The sequence below is a fragment of the Sus scrofa genome, chromosome 8 (genome assembly GCF_000003025.6).
Source record: "Sus scrofa isolate TJ Tabasco breed Duroc chromosome 8, Sscrofa11.1, whole genome shotgun sequence".
Classification (NCBI taxonomy): domain Eukaryota; kingdom Metazoa; phylum Chordata; class Mammalia; order Artiodactyla; family Suidae; genus Sus; species Sus scrofa.
This window is the reverse complement of record NC_010450.4, coordinates 95,198,651-95,220,124: the sequence shown is the minus strand read 5'-3', so window position 1 is coordinate 95,220,124 and position 21,474 is coordinate 95,198,651. Positions and strand designations below refer to the sequence as shown.

General features: G+C 35.3%; 1 long non-coding RNA gene across 1 annotated transcript; it reads left to right on the top strand.

Annotated features, from left to right (window-relative positions):
• Window positions 1,041-20,635, top strand: LOC102164088. Its single transcript, XR_298943.3, has 4 exons — window positions 1,041-2,417; window positions 3,839-3,872; window positions 8,020-8,135; window positions 20,004-20,635. It is a non-coding gene; the product is annotated as an uncharacterized LOC102164088 (long non-coding RNA).

The window sequence follows — 21,474 nt, the reverse complement described above, 5'->3', positions numbered from 1 at the left end:
AAGATCACCACTTAATTTTTTAATGCACTGGCTTTACAGAATTTACAAATGCAGTGATATTTGAAATATAAGGAGAAAGTTAAAGGATTCTGACTCTGAGTTTCAACTATGAAATGTAGATGTACAGATTCTTAATTTGGGAATAGTTTAAAATTTTTTTTCATTTTATAGGTAAGAAAATTGGGGTTGTGCTGATAGAGCCAACAGGTGATTGGTGTTAGGATAGCCAGTTGTGAGTGAGCATCACTGGAACACAAACATTTCAACTGCCACTAATCTAGAGCTCCGCCAATAACACTGAATCCAAGCATGAAGAGATAAGAAAGAAATCAGCTTCCCAATCTTCCATCATCTGAAATTTACTTAAAACAAGCATAAACTAATAAGTTACACTGCCTTAGGCATGCTCCTTTCATTCTTATTCATAAAAATATTTCACACATAGTAAATGCTTGATAAATATTTGTTGAAATTGGATTTATTCAAGGATAAATATAGTGTAACACATCTTTTTAAGGTTTTACCATATTAATATCAATTCATGAATTTCACTAGCTCTGATGTTCTACCTACTTAGTAGCAGTATCTGCCCTTTATCTAAAAACTCTGTTAATTCTGAGGGATCTCAAAGCAGGTGCTTAAAAAAATGTCATCTTGTGTTGTTTTGCTCAGAATCTATGAGCCTATTTATATCTCTGCTCTCTTCACCTATGGCTTGAATACTGTTCCTTCGGGCAGTGATATCCTATAATAGTGGCCTCCTTGCCCTACCAGAGGCCAAAGGTGTTCTGTGACTAGGGATAGATGTGGGGAGAATGACTCTCCACATTTCTGTGACTCTTCTTGATGCCTGATGAAACACTTCTGGACACACCAGGTAGTAAGTGGGAAAGCTAGTATTTAAAGTTTGGCTCCAGGCTCTGAGCCTCTCCCCTAAACTGGAATGTGGCAATGATGTTCCATCCTCTACATTATCCTCCACTTTCTGAGGATCACACACCAAAATATCTTTCTTCCGTCTTCAGCCAAACAATATTTGCACTTAAATTTATTGAATAGGTTGTTTTTAGGGGAATAGATAAGGAAAGGGCTTTGTCTAGCTTCACTTTCTAGAAGTTGTGCTCCAAATTCCAACCCAACTCATTGCAAATGAATTAGCAAGATTTTCCAATCTATGATATATATTTTACATTTATCCCTTGCATTTTATACTTATTGATCTAAGACATTACAGTCTTGCTTTGAAAAGCTATATAGCACTATCCAATTTTTCATTATTCTATATAGAACATTTTTTGTGATGCTGCTGCACTGTAAACAACTCAAAAATCTCAGCGGCTTAAAACCCTATTTCTTACTATGGGCTTGTAGGTCAGTTGTGGCACTGCTGGGTTCTGCTGGGCTCAGATGGGGTCAGCTGGGCTTGGATCCAGGCTGCATGTTGTACTCGGGTGTGCTCAATGTTTCTTCTCATTCCAGGACTAGTGACTCATGGCAGGTGACAAAGGTGTAAGCAGCAAGAAAAAACATTCAAGTTTATTCAGAGCTTCTGCTGCATCAAATTCATTAACATCCCATTAACCAAAGCAAGTCACATGGCTCAACTCAAAGTTAGCAGGATGAGGATGGAGATTCCTGTACTATTCTGGGAGGCCTGCAGAGTTATGACAGAACAGATTTAGATGGAATGCTATTACAGAGAGGAGGTTGAAAAATAGAACGATAATCTATTTTGCCACAATTGTAAAATAATGAAATATTTTCATTGAATAATGAAAGCAACAATGGTGACAGTAATGATAATGACAGTACAGGCAAGTTTTCTTTCCCCTAGTTTTTAACATTTAGCTATATTTACCCTGAGATTTTTATCCTTAATGTTAATGACCTAATACATTGGTCTTATGGGAATGCTTTATTTTATCCCATGAATAATTAAAGAACATTTGGGGGAAGAAAGAACTTTCTCCCAAGCAAAAAGAGAAGTGCTTAGGAACTGATGTGGCACTGTCAAAGGACATAGGACCTTGAGAGCACTTTGAGGATATGACTTTCAACCTAACACCTTGCCTGGCTTCAATCTTATTCTTGAGTATTAGGGAAAGGAGACTGTGATGTCAAACATATACATTTAGAATGTCCTTAAAAAATAAAAATAAAAACAGGAGACTAGAGTACTTTGTTGCTTAGGTAAAAGGAGTACGTCATATCTTGGATGAAGATTTCTTGTTCCCACTTTGCAGGCCTCCCCAAAGCCCAGCAGATTGAGAATGAAACAAGAACATTCACTATGTGAGCTAGAAACAGGAGAGGATATTCTGGCTCATCAAGCATGGATAGCAGCAGGAAATCTCCAGTTTTGGTCTGTGGGGACTTGGTGAGACAGACCAAAGTAGGAGGAAAATGGTAGACCCATGGTAAGTGACAAAGACTAGTTCTAGCACATACACAGACATTCGTTGAGGATAAAATTCAGGGGAGAAATTTTACTGCTACTGCAGGATGTTTTCATCCAAGGTAGTGTGTTTGAAGAAATTACAACTTATGTTGGTTTTGCCATTATTCAGTATGATTATTATCCATAAATCACTGTTTTACCTTCACTGATGTGACAGAATAGTGAACTCTTGACAATTCTTTTGTTCATGGAAGGAATATGGTTACAGAGCTCATTTCCGTTTGCTTAGACTAAGAAAACAAAATTGGATCTACTTTAAGGAAAAAAGATGAATGATAGCTTATTGGATCAATAAAAAAAAATTGTTGCCATTTGGTTAAGAATATGCCCAAGGGTCAAAAATTTTCTTGACACATCTAAGTTTTTTAAGTTCCATAATATGCTATATAAGTGCTAGAAATTGTTTATTTCTATCTAGTTAGAGGAAAATAAAAGTTACTTCATTGGTACCAAAGAATTGTATTCCAATACTTTTCATTACTTGAGGGACATTCCACAGAGTGTGAAATTCTCAATAAAATTGTAAACTCATTGAATTGTCTCACACTGAGTTGAATATCAATAAAACTACAATTTCATTGGCAACTGCTGGACAGCAAAAATGGGAATCTCATTGATTTACATTATCATAGTTTAATATCTTTTAACAATGTCTCGGGTTCACTCTACAAATAACTTTCCTCTATCTTTAAACTTACACTTTCTGTAGGACTTTCTTTCTTAGGAATTGCATATATCCCCATGCTTTAGGCATCAGTAAATCCTGAAATTGCATCTCTAGATCTACATTTCAGCCTCTTTAACAATTTGCCTTGGATATCCTACAAGGAACCAAAACTTGGCAGAGTTCATTTCCTGCCCGCAATCCACTCATTTCCTTTCCTCAATATTTCCCCAAACATGCTATTCCTCTTGACTTTTTCATTTCTGTAAATAGGTCTGGTGTATTAAACTTGGAGCTATTATCCTTCTCTCACTTCTTTATATTTAATCAATGCAAATTCTATGTCTACAATTCATCAATATTTTATTCCTGCATTTCCATTTTTAGTCCATTTCTTTTACTGCAGAGACTCCTAATTCTTAAATTCTTTGAAAAACCTTTCCAAATATAATTCTCAAGGTCATTTCTCTTGCCTTCTTAATTCACCTATAATATCTCACTACTGATTATTCCCCCTGTTATTCCAAAGTTTCTTTGGGGGTCCACTTCAAATGCCATTAACTCCATTATGATTTTTTCTAGTATCATAGCGATGTATAGTTTTTTGGTCATGTGAATTTCCTTGTAAATTTTACTCCTCAAATATTGTCACCTGAGGTTAATCCTTTTTGAAATGTAATCAGTTTTGTATTTGTTCTTCCATTTTCTCCCACCAGGCACAAAATTGAGTGTCGTCTTATGCTGAAGATGGTGAGTTACTCATCTTTCTATCCCAGACTGTAATTTGCACATAAAAGATGAACAGTAAGTTCTGACTAAATTTAATCAGCATCTCGACTCAGGCTCTGTGAATTCACAATTTATTTTCTAGCAAAAACAAGTATCATATTTTTCTTCCAATGGTTTTGCAATTGAAGAATTACCTAAAGTCACATCGATATCTGAGAACAAAAATGCTCACAAATAACTATTGATATTCTTTTGCTTTGATTTATTGGAAGGCATTATTTTTTTTCACCCTAAACCTAGGAAGATTTTAAATCTTATTAGAATAAAGTGCTTGTTTAAAATATTGTCCTCACTCAAGAACTGGAATATTGGGCCAGAAATTCTTGTCATTGGCAGGGTTGGTGTAAGTGTCTTACATTGAGGAGATGTGTTTACAAATTAATTGATTTTGGTGGCTACTGATACTGAAAATGGTGTATTTTAGGTAAAATTGAGTCATTCCAGTTTGTATTAAAATTCAGTAAAACCTTAATCTGCAAAAAAAGGGAGATATATAATTTATATGGCCAATAATTCTTTAGCTAAGTACCTCCCACATTTGCTATTCTAATTCTCTTTATTATGCAGTCTAAACCAACTCGCACTTTCTCCCCTGATAGCTAAAGTTGAACATGTGCTAAATCTTGCAAGCATATTTTCTATGAAAATAAAAATAAGTACAGTTCATTTGAGATGATATCCTTTATTTTCTGGCTATTTTTTGAATTGCATGTTTCTAATAGTACATGCTTATGTCTCATGAATTGACATTAAATAAACCCTGAAGCTCTGGTGCTAAAATAGACAATTCAGCAATTAAAGAGACAGAAAATGGAGAGAGTATATTTACTTTAACACTGCCTCCATTATTCTAAACCTCCTAACAACAGTAATAAAATATTTTAGCAAGAGTTTCCAGATGCAATAGGAATTTAATTTTCTTCTCAGAAAAGGGAACTTGTTCATAACTCACTGGAGAAGCCTGGGCTTATAAGTTATTCATTTCTTCTTATTGTGATAAAATTGAGTCAAAGAGTAATTTATTTTCTCTTTCAATGTGGTATATATACATAAAACTAAGTAATTGGAATAAAAATTAATATATGTGAGTTACATATTATTACTTTGGGAGCTATAAAGTCTTGGTGGTTTCAATAGTATAGATCAGAATCTCTCTCTGTTTGCAACTTCACCCATGGACATTTGTGAGTGGCCAGTGTGTGTGCAGGTAGGCTAGGTAACAGGAAGTATTGTTTATCCATGCCACATTCACACCAGCCAAACCACTGCACACGTGTGGGATGTGCTTTTCCAGGGAATTACCCAACATCTTTGCTTTACTGTGCATAAGCCATTTAGTGGTGCCTACTGCAGGAGGTTTGGAAGGTATTGGTCGCATTGTCCTTAAAGAGCTGTTTTTACCCACTGTTCAGTTTCAGTCACAAAACTGCAGTATATATATGGGAAATATTTCCATATAGCTATTTCCATTGACACTAAGTTTAGTGTGAGTGGTGTTGCTGCATATGTAGAGTTTATGTTCTTAAAAATATTCTTTTTCTTATTATGCAAGTCATTTAGGAATTTATAAACTAGGGAATTTTTACCAATACACAGGAAAAAACACTTCTCATCCCATTATTTTATTCCTTTTACTTTGCATTCAATCTTACATTTCAATATGTGTATATATACACATATATGCATATACATGTATATGCATGTATTTGAATCTTGCATTTTTCATGTTATGTTGTCACTGGAAATTTCCCATGTCATTAATTTTGAAAAAGCACTACATTAATGGCTCCTTAACATCCAAGGTTAGATATACTCCAATTCATCTATCCATTCTCCTATTATAAATCACTGACTTTTTTCCTCTTAATTAATGTCATAGATTCAATTCCAATGAATTAATTTCTAAGGAAGGTTAATTTTACATAAACTATAGTGAACCATCTTCTTTCAGAGTTCCTTATATTTTACCTAGCTTGTACGTTTCATAGCAAAGATACCCCGTTTTATTTAAAATATATTAAACTATCCTTATAATATGTTACTTACATATGAAATCACTTGCTTCTTTTAAAACCATAGGTTATTTTCTCTCTTTCCCCAGTCTTTATTTGGCTGTGTTTTTCTGAATGTGCTTAGTACTAAACCATTATACTAAGTGAAGTCAGACAGTCAAAGACAAACCCTATATCATATCATTTATATGTAGAATCTAGAAAAGGGATATGAATGAACTTATTTGCACAACAGATGCAGACTCACAGAGACTCACTCACTTTGCAAAACTTATGGTTACCAAAGTGGATAGGTAAGGAGGTGGGAGGGATGGACTGGGGGTTTGGGGATGGACTCAGGGTTTGGCATGTGCACACTGAGGTACATGGAGTGACTGGCCAATGGGGACCTGCTATATAGCACAGAGAACTCTACCCAATATTCTGTGATAATCTATACGGGGAAAGAATCTGAAAGAGAATGGATATGTGTATACATATGACAATCACTTTGTTGTACAGCAGAAATTATTACAACCTTGTAAATCAACTATACTTCAATAAAACTTTAAAAAATAAAGGATATTAAGACATAAAAAAATCTTTTTTCCAGGCCTGTGTAACACTCCACTATCTAGGTTGATATCCTACATCTCCCCCTCACACTTGGAGCAGCACACGTGATGCAATACACATTCTTCTTTCTGGCCTTTCTCACTTGAGGAACTCATTTATTCTGAAGACTTCAATAACCAATGCCATGTGACTTGAACTTATTTTGTATACACATATATTATCTCTTACTTACTATGGGGAAAGACTCTTGAATCATAGAATACACCAAAGGATGTTTCCCATATTCCATATACTTAATACTATGGTATTAGCACTACAACGACTGTTAAAAACAATGCTCATTGGCTCTCCACTATATAGGCCAAGTATTGTGCAAAGCACTTATTTTATATTCATTTGAATTAAACTTCAGAAAAAATTCCATGAGGTGGGTATTCTTATTCTAATTTCACATATAAATAGTATGAATTTTCAGGATGCTAAGTATTTTGCCATGGTCTGCATGACCCTAAAGAACAGATATAACCTGTCACACTATTCAGTCTCATCATGAACCATTCATCATTAATGCACACAGAGAGCATTACCATCCGTCAAATAGCTTCTTTGTAAGGCAGTTATTTTTATCTTAATAACTAATCCAAAATTCAAAATAGAGCTTTACCATGGTCCTGAGAGAAAGCAATTCAGGGGTTGAACCCGAAATGTGAGATAGTAGATAGTTCCCTCCCTAAACCTACATAGTTCCTTAATCCCTTACCCGAGTGCATCTCTTTCTAAATTGTAAAGCTTGTTTTTGTTGTCCCATCCTATCCCTTTTTGCCTTTCTCAGCCAGTGAGGTCTGGATAGTGGATGTAGGATTGGGTATACAGGATTCGTTGGTGAATAATAACTCAGTACAGCCACAGATTTGTAGGCTTGTAAAACTGTGAGCTCAGCACTGTTGGTAATATAAATTCAAATGTTTTCTGTCTTGGGCCATGTAGCTCCCCATTCATGTTCCTTTGTTTACTTCTTATGGCTTTAGGATGCCTTTCTCTTTCTTCTGCCACTTCTGTAGTTGCTTTTTTTCTAAGATTTCTCTCCTCAACAATATGCTCTCACAGTTATTCTCCTGATTGAGGAAGAACCTCATGGCTTTTTTCAAGTTTTTATTCTAGTCTCCTCAACAATATGCTCTCACAGTTATTCTCCTGATTGAGGAAGAACCTCATGGCTTTTTTCAAGTTTTTATTCTAGTCAGGTTTCCTTTCCTGTTAGAGACAAAGAAATGGCATAAATTTAATTTAAAAAGAAAAGATGTGACCAAAATTCTCCCATAGGAATAAGGAAGCCCTAAGTTATAGTCCAAAGGAGGTGTGGACCAGTTGTTGAAACTAGGCGTTTAGTAAGGAACTGGATTTCACTCTCAGTTCTGTCACATGGCCAAGTGGTTTAACCTTTCAGAAGCTCAATTCCCTCATGTTTAAAATGGGAAAGCTGTAAAATTCAGCTGTATTTTATAGCTTAGTCTGCAATTAATGTCTTCTTTGTTTTGTAGTGATGAACAAAAAAAGGAAAGAAGAAAAGAAGGGAACACAGATAGCAAGCAGCAAGTGAATGGAATACTGCACATCTACCTAGCCAGCAAGGGGCGCTCTCAGGAGCCTATACCAGGTCAGTAACTGCTTCAGTTACTGTTAATAAATATATGCAGTTTGATTGGTTTCTAGTTTATTAACCAAAGGTAGTTGTTGCATCTTAAACTAAAAAGTGTAGTACAAGTATCATTAACCTTGTCAAATTGCTAAATTTGAAAAATGCTAGTACAATTTTCACTTCAAAAATCGCATTATTTCCTTGATCCTTCCCCACATTCTTTCTCTTCATTGCCAGTTGCTGAACTGCATATTACCTTTTTAATTCTGCATCTTTGTTTCATAGCATACCCTCATTTGCATTTCTAAAATCAGATGTTCCTTTCATATAACACAGTATCCTAATTAAAATATTAAAAGATGCTTTTTGAATGAAGAGAATTTACATTGCCATAAAAAATGCTCATAGTGATGCAGGATGTTTCCTTTTTATATTTCAATGACACTTTCTCTCTAAATTATTTCTAGTTATGGAGTTAACTCTCTCGGGCTTTAGGGTAGATTAACACCGTGAAAGAGGAATAGACAGCAGAAAGAATCGTGGCAAAAAGAAAATGTTGACTTCATAGTAAAATTCTGAAAAAAAAATTAATGTACTTACTTCGTAATTAACTCCCCCCAAGGTGTCTTGTTTTCTTGATTGATTGTTTCATTTGGCCTCCATGTGCAGAGTAGAGCTAATCACATTTTTGGTTCACAGCTCATTGTTCTTCTGAGTTTGTGGAAATCAAGTCTCTTTTATCATTTGACTTTGCTTCCTTCCCTGATTTCCATTCTTATCTCACTCACACTTGCTGAGATGTTTGAAACTTTTCATTTTTCTTTTAAATATCTATGTGTTTATATGTATTTTAGGTTAACTAAAATGATATGGCATTCTGTTTCCTACTCTCCTTACTCAATACCATGATTTAGGGGCCTGAATGATATTGCTAAATGTTTCTCTAATTTGTTGCTTTTTAGCAACATTCCATTCATTGTTCTCATCATTACTTTGGGGATAGACATCTTAGTTGTCCTCAACTTCCTTTACCCATATGCAATACCATTATAAACATTCTAGCAGAATCATGGATGAACCTGGAGTTCAAGCTCCAGGTCATAGAATGTTCATACCTTTAATTTTTCTAAAACTTTCCATGTGGCTTTACAGAATGGCCACACTCTAGAAGCCTTTATTCACTCTAGAAGCCTTATTTTCCCCCACTTTTTCAGAAGCAGGTACTGTCATCTCCCTCTTTAACTTTTGTATTCTAATGGGAATGAATGATAGCTCATCAGTTTATTTCCAAGTCCAAGCATAGTCCAAAGGAGATGAAAACCAATTACCCTAAAACTAAGTTCCCTAATCAGGTTTATGATTTATCTCTCTATCCAAAACTGTATTCACTTTTTTGTCACCTCTGACCACAATTCTATGCTAACTGAACACTAATGAATCAGAGGCAAATGACTTAAATTGCTGTTGTTAATAACATCATTAATGTATTAAAATTATAGCTATGTTATCATACAAACTTAGGTTTCTCCAGGGTAAGGTGAGAAAGTCCCAAGTCATTCAAAGTCACTCAAAATCCTTAGCCATGGACCACCTGGCCAGAGAATTGTAAACCAGAGACATCCTGACTCCCAACACTATGAGTAAGAAATGTTACCAAAATGTCACAAAACAGTGATTGATGCCATCTTCTTTGTTCTGCCCCTTTAAAAAGCCTTTAACTCAGAGACCAGGTTGGAATGTATCTGAGGTTTGTCTCCCACTCCCTTGCTTGGCAGTGGCAATGAACTGTGTACTTTCCTTCCCCATAACCCTGTGTCAGGAGATTGGCTTTGCTGCAGGTTGGGTGGGTGCACCCAAATTCATTTGATAACAGAGATTGCACAGCTGTAATCTGTACTCCTCTACCTACAAACCAGGTGACCTCAGGCGAGTTTTTGAATCTCTATGTCCTTCTGATCTTCACTGATAAAGGAAGAAAACACACTAGCACAGAATTCATATTGGTGCTGTGAAATTTATATGAGCAAAGAAAAGCATTCAGAACCACATCAGGTTCATCATAAACCCTATTTAAATGTCACTCTCATTGTTAATTTATTTCTAAAAATGTAAAGTCCATGAAGGCAAGTTTCTGTTTATTTATCTACTGTTCTAACCAGAGTGCCTAGAATGGTTCATTTACATAATGAAATACATTGGTGATGTTGGAATTTTATTATATTCTTGAAATCCACTGAACTTAGTCATATTGCATCATTTTTAATACATTAAGGGATTCAATTTTTAAATTTTTTCTGTTTTACCCATGGTATAAATCTAGAAAATCACTCACAAAAGACTATGTAGAAAAAGAGAAAAACATAAAACAAATCCTCCATTTCACCCTCTCATGGTAATCAGCCCTCCTCTGCCTGGGAACCCTGGACACAGTTCTTCCCCAAATATATTTCATAGCCTAAACCCTAAATTTTCAGAGCTTTCTTCCTAAATCTACAGCATTTCTAGTTTTGGGATATGAGAGAGTATTAGAAGCTTAGGCTAATTTTTCAATTTTTATTAACTTATGAAATTTGGAGTTGACCAAATGCTGAGAGGAATCACCAGTTCATTAAGTAAAAGACTTAAAAGTCCAAAAAAAAAAAAAAAAAAAAACCAAACATATTGACTAGACTAAAACAGTAAAAATTCAATTCAGTGTAAATTTAAATGTAAGGTATTATAGTTACAATCAACTTTTCTACTGTCAATCAGTGGAATATGAAAGGATTGTATGCGCTTTATGTTAAATTATTGGGAATATTTAATTGATCAATTGGTCTCTTATAAGATAATACAATATGGTATCTAAAAAAATAGTTGGGGGATATCTGCTTCTGATAGACTAGATATTCTGCTAGAACTTCCTGTATCAGAAAACTAGGTCCAGAACAAAATGGGTGTTTGATTCAGTGATGAAGTACAAGTGAAAGGGCAGTTTCCATGAACATTACAAATTCAAATTCTTCCTCCTTCTCTTCCTCTGTATCATCATAATCTATAAACTTGTGTCTGAGCCGCAACATTGAGTAGTGAAATGTGTGAAGAAATGAGGTTTGGGAATGGATGCAAAAAGCAGTTCTGCATTGGAGCACTGGTCCTTAGGATTTTGAGATGAGTTCCCAGCATTCATATTGATCTAAGCCCTTAAGTGGAATTGAAGAGCTTGAGAGCAGAGGCAAATTTTATCTCCTAGAAGGAAAAAATCTTCTCTAGAATAAAGCATTGCTAATTTGGTTCATAAGATTTCTACAATTAATATCAAAAGGGGCTCAATGAAATAACCAAGCATGCAGGAAGGGAAGTTGCAAGTACATGTTAGCTGAAATGATTAACAAGGTTAGACTTCACCTCCATTCCAGACTGTAGATATTAGAACTCTTAGAGATAGGCTATAGAATAGGTAAGAATAAAATTTTTAAAAACAGGTGAAATAAAATCTATGAATAAATGACTATTAAAGATGATGGCATATTTAAAAAAAACAAATAGAACTGTCAGAAATAAAAATATGATTATATGATTGCTTAAAAAAAAGTTTTTAAGTGCATAGATTTACAGGGATCCTACTTAATTGAATAGAGAACATTTGAGAGTATATATATATATATATATATATATATATATATATATGTATATATATTTTTTCCAGTGATTTATTTAAATTAAGTGCAGATAAAGTAGCCTATGGAAAATACCATAGACAGATTAGAAAAGGACTGAGAACTAAATCACCTTCCTAAAAAAAGAATGGAGAGAGAAGAAGAGAGGCAAAACTTTAGAGAATAATGACTAGAAATTTTCAAAAATGATAAAGCACATGAATGCATAGATATAAAAAACACTGAAAAAGAAGTTTTGTTTATAAAATTATGGTATAGGAAGTAAGTTATGAGATCTTTGCAGTGTGAAATAAACAATGAAAATGACAAAGATATTACTCAAGAACTCTTTCTATCTTACCTATCACTGTATTCCTAGAAAATAATAAATCATTGTGCACATAGTAGGTTAATAAATATTTGTTCCACATATGAGTAATGATCATGAAAGTGTATATCCTCCTTTTGCAATTAACATAATAGCACGAGTATTTCTGCAAGTTATAGTTTTTACTTTTAAGTATTTTTATGTGCTTCACCATCTGTTCATTGCATAAAAATAAATTTCAAGATTGTTGGACGCTTTGACTTATGTTTATCACCACCATAAACCAAGGTTCTTAGCAGTGCAATCTCCCTCATCAATTCCTACTATATTTTGCTTCCTTTCACTTCTATAAACCACAACTAAATCTTTGTTAAAAAAAAAAAAAAAGACAAGAGCAAAATCCTAATTCAAATACTAATGAGCATGCAAAGCTAATGAGAAAAATCCTAAAACTTCCTCTGTGGTTCTTTATTCCTGTTAAATTATTTTTTTTTTATTTTTGTTGTTGTTGTTGTTGTTGTTGTTGTTGTTGCTATTTCTTGGGCCGCTCCCGCGGCATATGGAGGTTCCCAGGCTAGGGGTTGAATCAGAGCTGTAGCCACAGGCCTATGCCAGAGCCACAGCAACGCGGGATCCGAGCCGCGTCTGCGACCTACACCACAGCTCACGGCAACGCCGGATCGTTAACCCACTGAGCAAGGGCAGGGACCGAACCCGCAACCTCATGGTTCCTAGTTGGATTTGTTAACCACTGCGCCACGACGAGAACTCCTATTCCTGTTAAATTATTTTTTTAATGTAATGACATCACAGTAAGCATGAAAGGCTTCTTCTTTCTTTTTTAAAAACTTTTTTTTATGGCCTCTGTTGTTCTAGTTAAATTTAAAATTCACTTTCTGGGAATTCCCATCATGGCTCAGGAAGTGACCCACCCAACTAGTATCTGTGAGGATGAGGGTTCGATGCCTGGCCTCACTCAGTGGGTTAAGGATCAGATGTTGCTGTATCTGGCTCAGATCCTGTGTTGCCATGGCTGTGGTGTAGGCTGGCAGCTGTAGTTCTGATTCGACCCCTAGCCTGGGAACTTCCATATGCTACAGGTGTGGCCCTTAAAAAAAAAAAGAATCACTTTCTGACTCTAATCACTACACTTTACATAAAAGCATTGAATAGGACATGAAGAAATTTTCTATCCTTTAACTTGTTATTTAAATGTCTGGTGATTCATTCATTCACTTTTGGTCAAGGTACTGAGGCCCAGTTGAGTGGGATAAGCAGCCAACATAAACCAAAATCTATTACACACTTCAAAATTACAGCTATCAACAAAAATATGTAAAGTATGTAAAGATAAGGAATCTTTATTTTCTATATGAGGGCTTTCATTTTAGTGAATGATTTCAGGAAATCTTCTGAAACAGGTAACTGTGGTCTAAGACAGATAAAATTTTGCTTGATGTGTAAGAGAAGACATCATATTTTAAAAATGATTTTTACAGTTAAAGTAGATAGCAAGGAAAATACCCTGACTTTTTGGAAATCAATACAGAATATTCAAGTGTGAAAGGAAAATCAAAATGGAGTTGGTGTTGCTTAGAGAGCTTTCTGAAATGGCTCTATGGGGCCATTGAGGAAATGGGATTTATGTAAGTCTTAGCTCAGATGGAATCTGAACTTGTGGCCACTTATTCTCTTAATGCAGGCAGCCAGAATATCTGTACAGTGTTTTAGAATCTCAAGATACTTATGAGACCCTTGCTCTAAATAACTCATGACTGCATATCCCTTAAGAACAAGTATTTCCTTTTTGCATCAGAGCCAATAATAATTCTTGAAAGACAATTTTAACAACCTTGTGGCTTTTGCCTTTATAGGCCTCTCTTTGTCTTTGTGAGAATACTCTGTGTTTTACCTGAATGTGTGTCTCTCAAATTGCAATTCCTAAGACCTCAAATAAAGCTCTTTTTTTCTTTACAGCCTAGATACTGATTATTGTTTGACACAGGCAAGTTAACTTTATATAGTTTAGAAAGGTGAGAATTTGAAATGACAATTAGAAACCAGTATTTTTAATTTACAGAAATGTCCAAAGTTTCCCAAAACTGTCAAATACACAAATCCGTATAAGCATTGCCTCTTGACTTTTTTTCAAAAGCTTTTGAGAGCTTAATAACTTGCCAAGCAACAGTTACATATGAAAAAAGGACTTTGTACATCTCAGAAAGGACTAAAACTTGGATTGTCATCCCTGTCTGTGAAAACATGAATCCGGTTAAAACATGGTTTTTGTACTCAAATGCTATTCCTGTCAGTTGAGAGTTCTGGGTTTTTATGCAAATATTGTTACTTGAGTATATCTGAAAATTTTTTTAGAATCATCTTCAAAGTAAGGACAGATCAAAGTGCAGGGTCCTGGATCAAAACAAGCAATGCCTTTTTTAAAACTCTTATTTTTACCGTAGTTCGAAGCAAGTTAATAAATGCTATCTCCTCAACATCATCACAGGGAAGCAAAATTTAACATTGGACCTCTCATATGCTTATTCTAAAGAGTAAGAAGCACTGTAAATCAACTATAATAAAAAAATTAAAAAGCCCCCCCTAAAATAGAGTAAAAAAAGAAAAAAAGTAGAAGAATAGGAAACTGTATTGTTTTATATGCCGAAGAAAGCAGCAAATGTCTGTACTATAAAAAGTAATTAAAGTTATGCAATGGAAACACATGTAAAACTTTTGTCCATACCTGTATCTTGGCTTTTTATCACATTGAACTGGGATGATATGCTTACATTTTGTTTCCTTTACTGTATAATAATCCTCTAAAGGAAGGGACAGTATCTTACTTATCCCTGTTTCATTGGTACCTCCAACAAATATCTGCCTCACAATTGCTCCTGAATGAGAGTAAAAAGAACTGGGGAAAAAAAGGAGAAAGAAAGTCCCTTTGATAACAAGATTTTTTAAAATAACTATGTCATGGGAACTTTACCTTGTAATTAATTTTGTCATATGTGAAACCTAAAAGGATTTGTAAATGTGTTAATCAAATAACATTTCCTCTGGGGTATATTTCTATCCATTTAAACAGTTGCATATATTGTACCTTAGAGTATAAAAGCAACTCAAAATGACACTATCACATTAAAGATACAAAGCTTACTTCAACTTTTAATTTCCTTTAAAAATGCAGTGATGTTTTACTAATGTGAAAGAATTCATAAATTGAAATTAGTTATTTACATTAGTTTAAGTGATTACACAAATCTCTAAGTAAAACAAGAATTCCCATATGAAATGCATTCTACTTTTTTTTACCTTGTTTATAAATTACTTAACAATAACTGGTATTTCTATGGACTAAAAGAATTCTTAGATTTGCTGTGTAAAAATCTGCTGTGTATTCATGACAGTATTAAATTTAATAAGAAAGATTATAGCAGCAACTAAGCCAAACATATCACACATGAATGTGATTTGAAAATATTCTGTAGACTTTTAATCAGTTTTAAAAATTGGTGTTTCACAGAACATTGTCTCATGAGATGTCCCCTGGAAGAAAAAATCTAAACAAGACTAAATGCTAAGAGGATTAAGTCCCAAGTTGTCATAACTTATTTATGACCTTCTATTCTGTGAATGACCAAGAGCTGATGTTATAGAATCACAATGGTATAGAAGTTCTGCATTGAAATTGTTACCTTACTTTCTTACAGGAATAGGATATACACTAGTCTGAAATCAGATTGTTTGGTATGAGAATATCATTTCAAGTCATAGATATCTTGTTAGATACATATTTAAAGTATCAACTCATTACAATTAAATGTTCAGTTAATGTGTGTAAAAAACAAAATATTTTTTTAGATTTCCAATGAGAAAAAAAGCAATCATAGTTTCCATTTCATGAAAAGTTTTTCATACAAATTTTGAAGTAGAGATCAGAAGTCAGCTTGATGCCCAGTGCACACCATGTCTACATCTACAGTGATACTAACATCTTTTACATCTATGTCTACATACTGACATCCACCTTAACCTTACATCTATATCTGTATTTCCCTGGAGTTTCCTAAGCCCTCATGATTCTATAGCCATTTTAGCCACAATAAACAAAATTTACTTGGCTTCTAAATTCACTCACATAATGCATAAATTCAGCCTTCTGCAAAAATGCCCCAGTTATGCCTAGGATTTTCCACATAGCCTCAAAGGCATGTACAGTCTTCATGTTCTCCTGCTCAAGCCCTTCCCTCACTGTTTGTTCTCCAAATAGCTAGTTGGAGGCAACATCGTTCCAGTACTCTGACCATTTGCACTCTTCAGACAAGGTCAATGTCCAGTCAAGAGTAAGTTAGTTGTTCTCCCAAATCTGCAAAATCTTAACTAAGGAAAAGAAAAATTCTGTTAGCAAAGAACATAACCATTGTAAGACTGACACCAAAGCCAAGTTTCCAAAGAATATAAAATACTTACATTTTGTTGCATAAAATCACTATTAAAATGATATTCAAGTTTACAGTACTAAGGATCAGTTACAAGTTCAGAAATTCAAGAGAGATGAGGTAGAATGATATGGAAAAGTTCATAGAACCATAGAAATAATGGCTCAGTATGAGTCTCCAAATGAAGAGATCTTTAGTAAAGTCGGGTCTTGTGAAGCTCTTAGGAAAAACAAAAATATGTTTGTAAGATTTGTAGTTTAGGGTTTTGGAGATTCTAAGGAACAGGGGAGAATACAGGCATATAGGATTGAGTGAAAGATCTCAGATGGTAATAAGAACTTATTAAGTACCTGCAGTTATGCTTTAGTTGAAAATTAGCTCTATTGTTTATGGCATGATGCCAACAAGCCCAAGGTTGAGTGTTTTCTATGGACTTCAGGGTCAGTTAGGTGTCCTCTTCAGTGACCTCTAATTATAAGAAAGGCTTAGCAAGACATTTACATATGCTCCTTGGGCTCAGGGTAAAGAACAATCATGGGAACTCTGGGTAGTCACCCATTCGACTGAATGCATACCCTCAAGTCATGTGCATTCTACTAGCTATCACAGCAACATCAAGTTATATATAGTCATGAACAAAACCAAAATTACTTCTCTCAAGAGTTGTTTTAGGAGTTTACCGTCATGCATCAGCAGAAATGAATCTGACTAGCATCCATGAGGATGCAGGTTTGATCCCTGGCCTTGCTCAGTGGGTTAAGGATCTAGCGTTGCCCTGATCTGTGGCATAGGTCACAGATGCAGCTCCCATCTGGCATTGCTGTGGTTGTGGCATAGGCCAGTGGCTAGAGCTCTGATTCGATCTCTAGCCTGGAAACCTCCATGTGCCACGGGTGCAGTCCTAAAAAGACAAAAAAAAAAAAAAAAAAAAAGGGTTATTTTATTTCTATTTTTTTCTTTGAAGTTAGTATCAGAGAATGCTGTGGTGCAATTTCAATGAAGCATTTGGTATTATATATAAGAAGTCATACAAATGTTCATGTATTTTAAGAATCTCTTCTGAAAATTTAGCTTGGAAAATAATTTGATAACGAAAAAGATATACATTGTAGAGTTGTTTAGGTCAGGCAAAAATTGAATGCAAGCAAAATGAAATGTTAAATTATAAAAGACTGCCTTTTTCAGTTTTAGAACTTTACTGTATAGGCTGTTAGACATGAATAAAAGAAAATATAATTATGGCAATTGAAGGAGAATATAGGAGAAGTGCATGAGAGAACGATAGTAGAAAAAAGCAGCATGAAATGTTAAGTACATCATGAATACACTTGAATACTGAAATATGAATACAACACAGAAACACAGAAATGTAAGATCATGGTTGAGAAAGAGAACAGTTGAGTTCAAGTGGTGGTAAACAGTATATTCTATAGATTAGTGCTATAGAATGTGTAGGTTCTGCAGTCACAGAGGCATGGTTTTGAATTTTGCCTCCACCATTTACTAGATATGTGACTATGAGTAAATTTTTCAGCATTCTTTTCTCCACTTAAAGAAAAACACACAACATTATGAGATGTCTAAGTTTTATTCAGGATTTTAGGGAGGACTGTAGCCTAGGAGCCAGTCACTCAGAAGCTCTGAGTAAACTGCTCTGTTGAGGTAGAGGAGAAGCCAGTTTATAGATTATTTTTTATAGCTAGGAAGTACATTCAGCCAAGTATACGTCTTGGTAAAATATTACTGCTAATTACAAAGAACAGATATCCCAAGTTTATGATTTTAGTACTTTTCTATGTATGGAAATATGCAGGAATCTGGGGTCATTGAAATTCTTTCTGAGACATGCAACTAACCATCTAAGGGCCTGCTTGTCCAAAGCACAGTTTTTCATCCCGAGTTCCTTTCAGAGTGCACTGTTCATAGGCAACTGCAGTGGGTTATGACTTAACTCCTGTAGAACTGGATGGTGAGCCATAGCATTTATCGTAGGGATCTTAATTTTTCTGCATCCACATGCACCTTAGTCTGCTCTTCTGTAATTCTGGGATAATAAAGATGATTAATTCTAAGTAATTATTCTTTTAGTAAAGATTATTGTTACTCTTTGAGGTAATTCTAACCACATCAAGATGTTTGACTATTGAACAAAGTGAGTTGTGCAGATATCCTGATCATATGCTGGTACTCAATATATATTTGTTACTATTAGAGTAATAATAATAATACATAATTATTATTTTTCCCTTAAGTGATTTTGTATTTTTCCAGTTTTCACTCTTTAATTTTAATAATGATAATGATAGCAGCAAATACTTAAGTTCTTACTAACCTTTGTCAAGGAGGGATCAAAAGCATGCAGTGCAGAAAAAAATAAGCTTTGTAATTCACACAATTTTCACTGTTGGGAATGTTACCCATCTCTCTGTCAGTCCCCTCATCTGTAAACAACCTACTCATGTGTTTGTTGCAGATTTTTAAAAGGTGATACTTGTGAAATACTTGGAAGTTATTCAGTAAATGGCAACTATTTAACTTACATGTCACAACAGCTCTACAAGACAGTTACATGTTAAATTCAACCTTACATACTACCATCGAAGAAGCCAGCTGAGTCAAGAAGCTACCCCAGCCACACTGCAAATAAGAAGCTGAGTCAGGATTTTAACTTCTATATGTCCGACCTCAAAGGTTATGTTCTTAATTGTTATGAAGTACTGTGGCCGATTTTTATGACCAGTCATTGCTATAGCCACATCAGTTTGAACCATAGAGGGACAAATTTGTCTATCCAAAATGTCTCTTTAGCATGAGGATTAATTTAAGAAGATTATTTTTAAGAAAAAGAAGACTTGGGAAGTTTTTCTTGTTATTCCCCTCTTCCCCTCTCCCCTGTAACTGCCTAAATAATTTAGATAAAGGACCTGTTCTTTGAATAGAGCCATCACCAGAGATGTCTGCAAGGATATGAGCTGAGTAGGGAAAATGCAGAGGAGCCTAGAGATCAGAGTCTACTCTCTGTCCCACTGCCTCTTCGTGACCCAGCAAACACTGATTTACTAAACATTTGCTTTTCCATCTCCATGTGAGTTGCCTTCCTCCCTTTTAAAGTCTCATACCACTATGGCCAACATTCTTTTTTGTCTTTGTCTGAAAATGGCATTTAAGGTGAGAATTTTGGCCATCTTGGTAAGTTACTCAGGTTTCCATGTATACATGTCATTAAGCTTTTGTTTCATTATCCCCTGCTAATCTGTTTCATGTTAATTTAATACTCTGACCAGCTAGAAGAATACAGAAGAGCAGAGGAATATTTTTTTTTTTCTTTCTGTACAGAAGAAAAAGTAATAGTAAACAGAGCGCTGTAATTATCCCCCCCCACCCCCTGCATCCTGAACTGGTGTACTGCTGCCAGGGATGGGGGCAGTGATAAGGCCCAAGATTTTCACTGTATCCATCCTCCTTTCTTTCTCTCTAGGACCCCTGAGTCCCAGCCTGCAGTGTCACATACTGCCCCACTCCGCTGCCAACGTTACTGCTGCAGTAATCCTTTACCCTCTTCCTCCTGTCTCTGTTATCCACTCACCTTACTTCTATTCATTCAAGTTCATAAGCCTGCATTTTGGGTAAGAAAATCTAATGCTTTTGAGATGTCTGCTCAGCTTGATATTGAATGACTTAAATGCACAATGTCCTTTCCCCAGCCCAGGAGTGGACTCAGGCTCCTCGTTCCTCGTTTTCAATAGAACTCCTCATTCCTTCCAGGAAGTGTAAGGTCTGGGAGTTAGGGAAAAGGGATGCTTAAAGACACCCAATACTAACTGGTCTCATGGCCAAAAAGAGATACAGTTTCACTCCCTGCCTCTGCAAAATGACTTTGTGTAAGAAAATGACAAATAGCAGCCCTTTGTATTGTAGCATAAAAAGACGCAAGACATTTACATCAAAATGTTAGTAACTTAGCTTGTTTCAATAAATGTTAAGTAGAAGTATATTTATTCAGGTATTTTCTCCCCTCATATATTTTGAATCCATAGTCAAATGTTTCCCTTTATATTCAGACTCTCATACCTTTTTCCATTTGGAATCACGTCAATCAGTTTTACAGCTGAAGGCAGTGATATGCTGACAGAAGGTGAATGCTACACGATCTGGTTTCCAATTTAAGTTGCTACTTGCTGCTCTAAAAGTTTGGAAAAATTATTTTCTTTTAAAACAGGGAGTAGGAGTTCCTGTCGTGGCTCAGTGGTTAATGAATCCGACTAGGAACCATGAGGTTGAGGGTTTGATCCCTGGTCTTGCTCGGTGGGTTAAGGATCCGGCGTTGCCATGAGCTGTGGTGTAGGTCACAGACGCGGCTCGGATCCTGCATTGCTGTGGCTCTGGCGTAGGCTGGCGGCTACAGCTCCGACTAGACCCCTAGACTGGAAACCTCCATATGCCACGGGAAGCAGCCCTAGAAAAGGCAAAAAGACAAAAAAACACAAAAAAAACAAAAACAAAAAAACAAACAAAAAAAAAACAAACAGGGAATAAAATCCTCATGAAGATTGATCTCAGTTAATAATACTGTGGAAACCCAGGATGCCAGAGGTGAGTAGTGTTTACATCCTGACATCTTAGCCTGAGAAGAAGAGATTTTCTTATTTGGGGATGTGACTGTGTCCTTGGTATTTGCAAACCTGTTCCTGGAACTTTCTTCCCATGATTTCATGAACTAAAATGTAATGATTTTTCCTTTTCCCTTTCACCCATGAAAGGTTTTTATTTTCTTTCCTTTTCTTTTCTGATCATAATTTTTCTTTCTGCTCCTCATTTAGTTATCACTTCTGTTTCTAGATTGTATTTCCTCCTCTGTAAAGCCCAGAATGTGCAAACCTTTACTCTTATCTCTGAATTCTCCCTTGATGGACAGTGCCAAATCTCCAAAGACCAACTTTGTCTTTCGG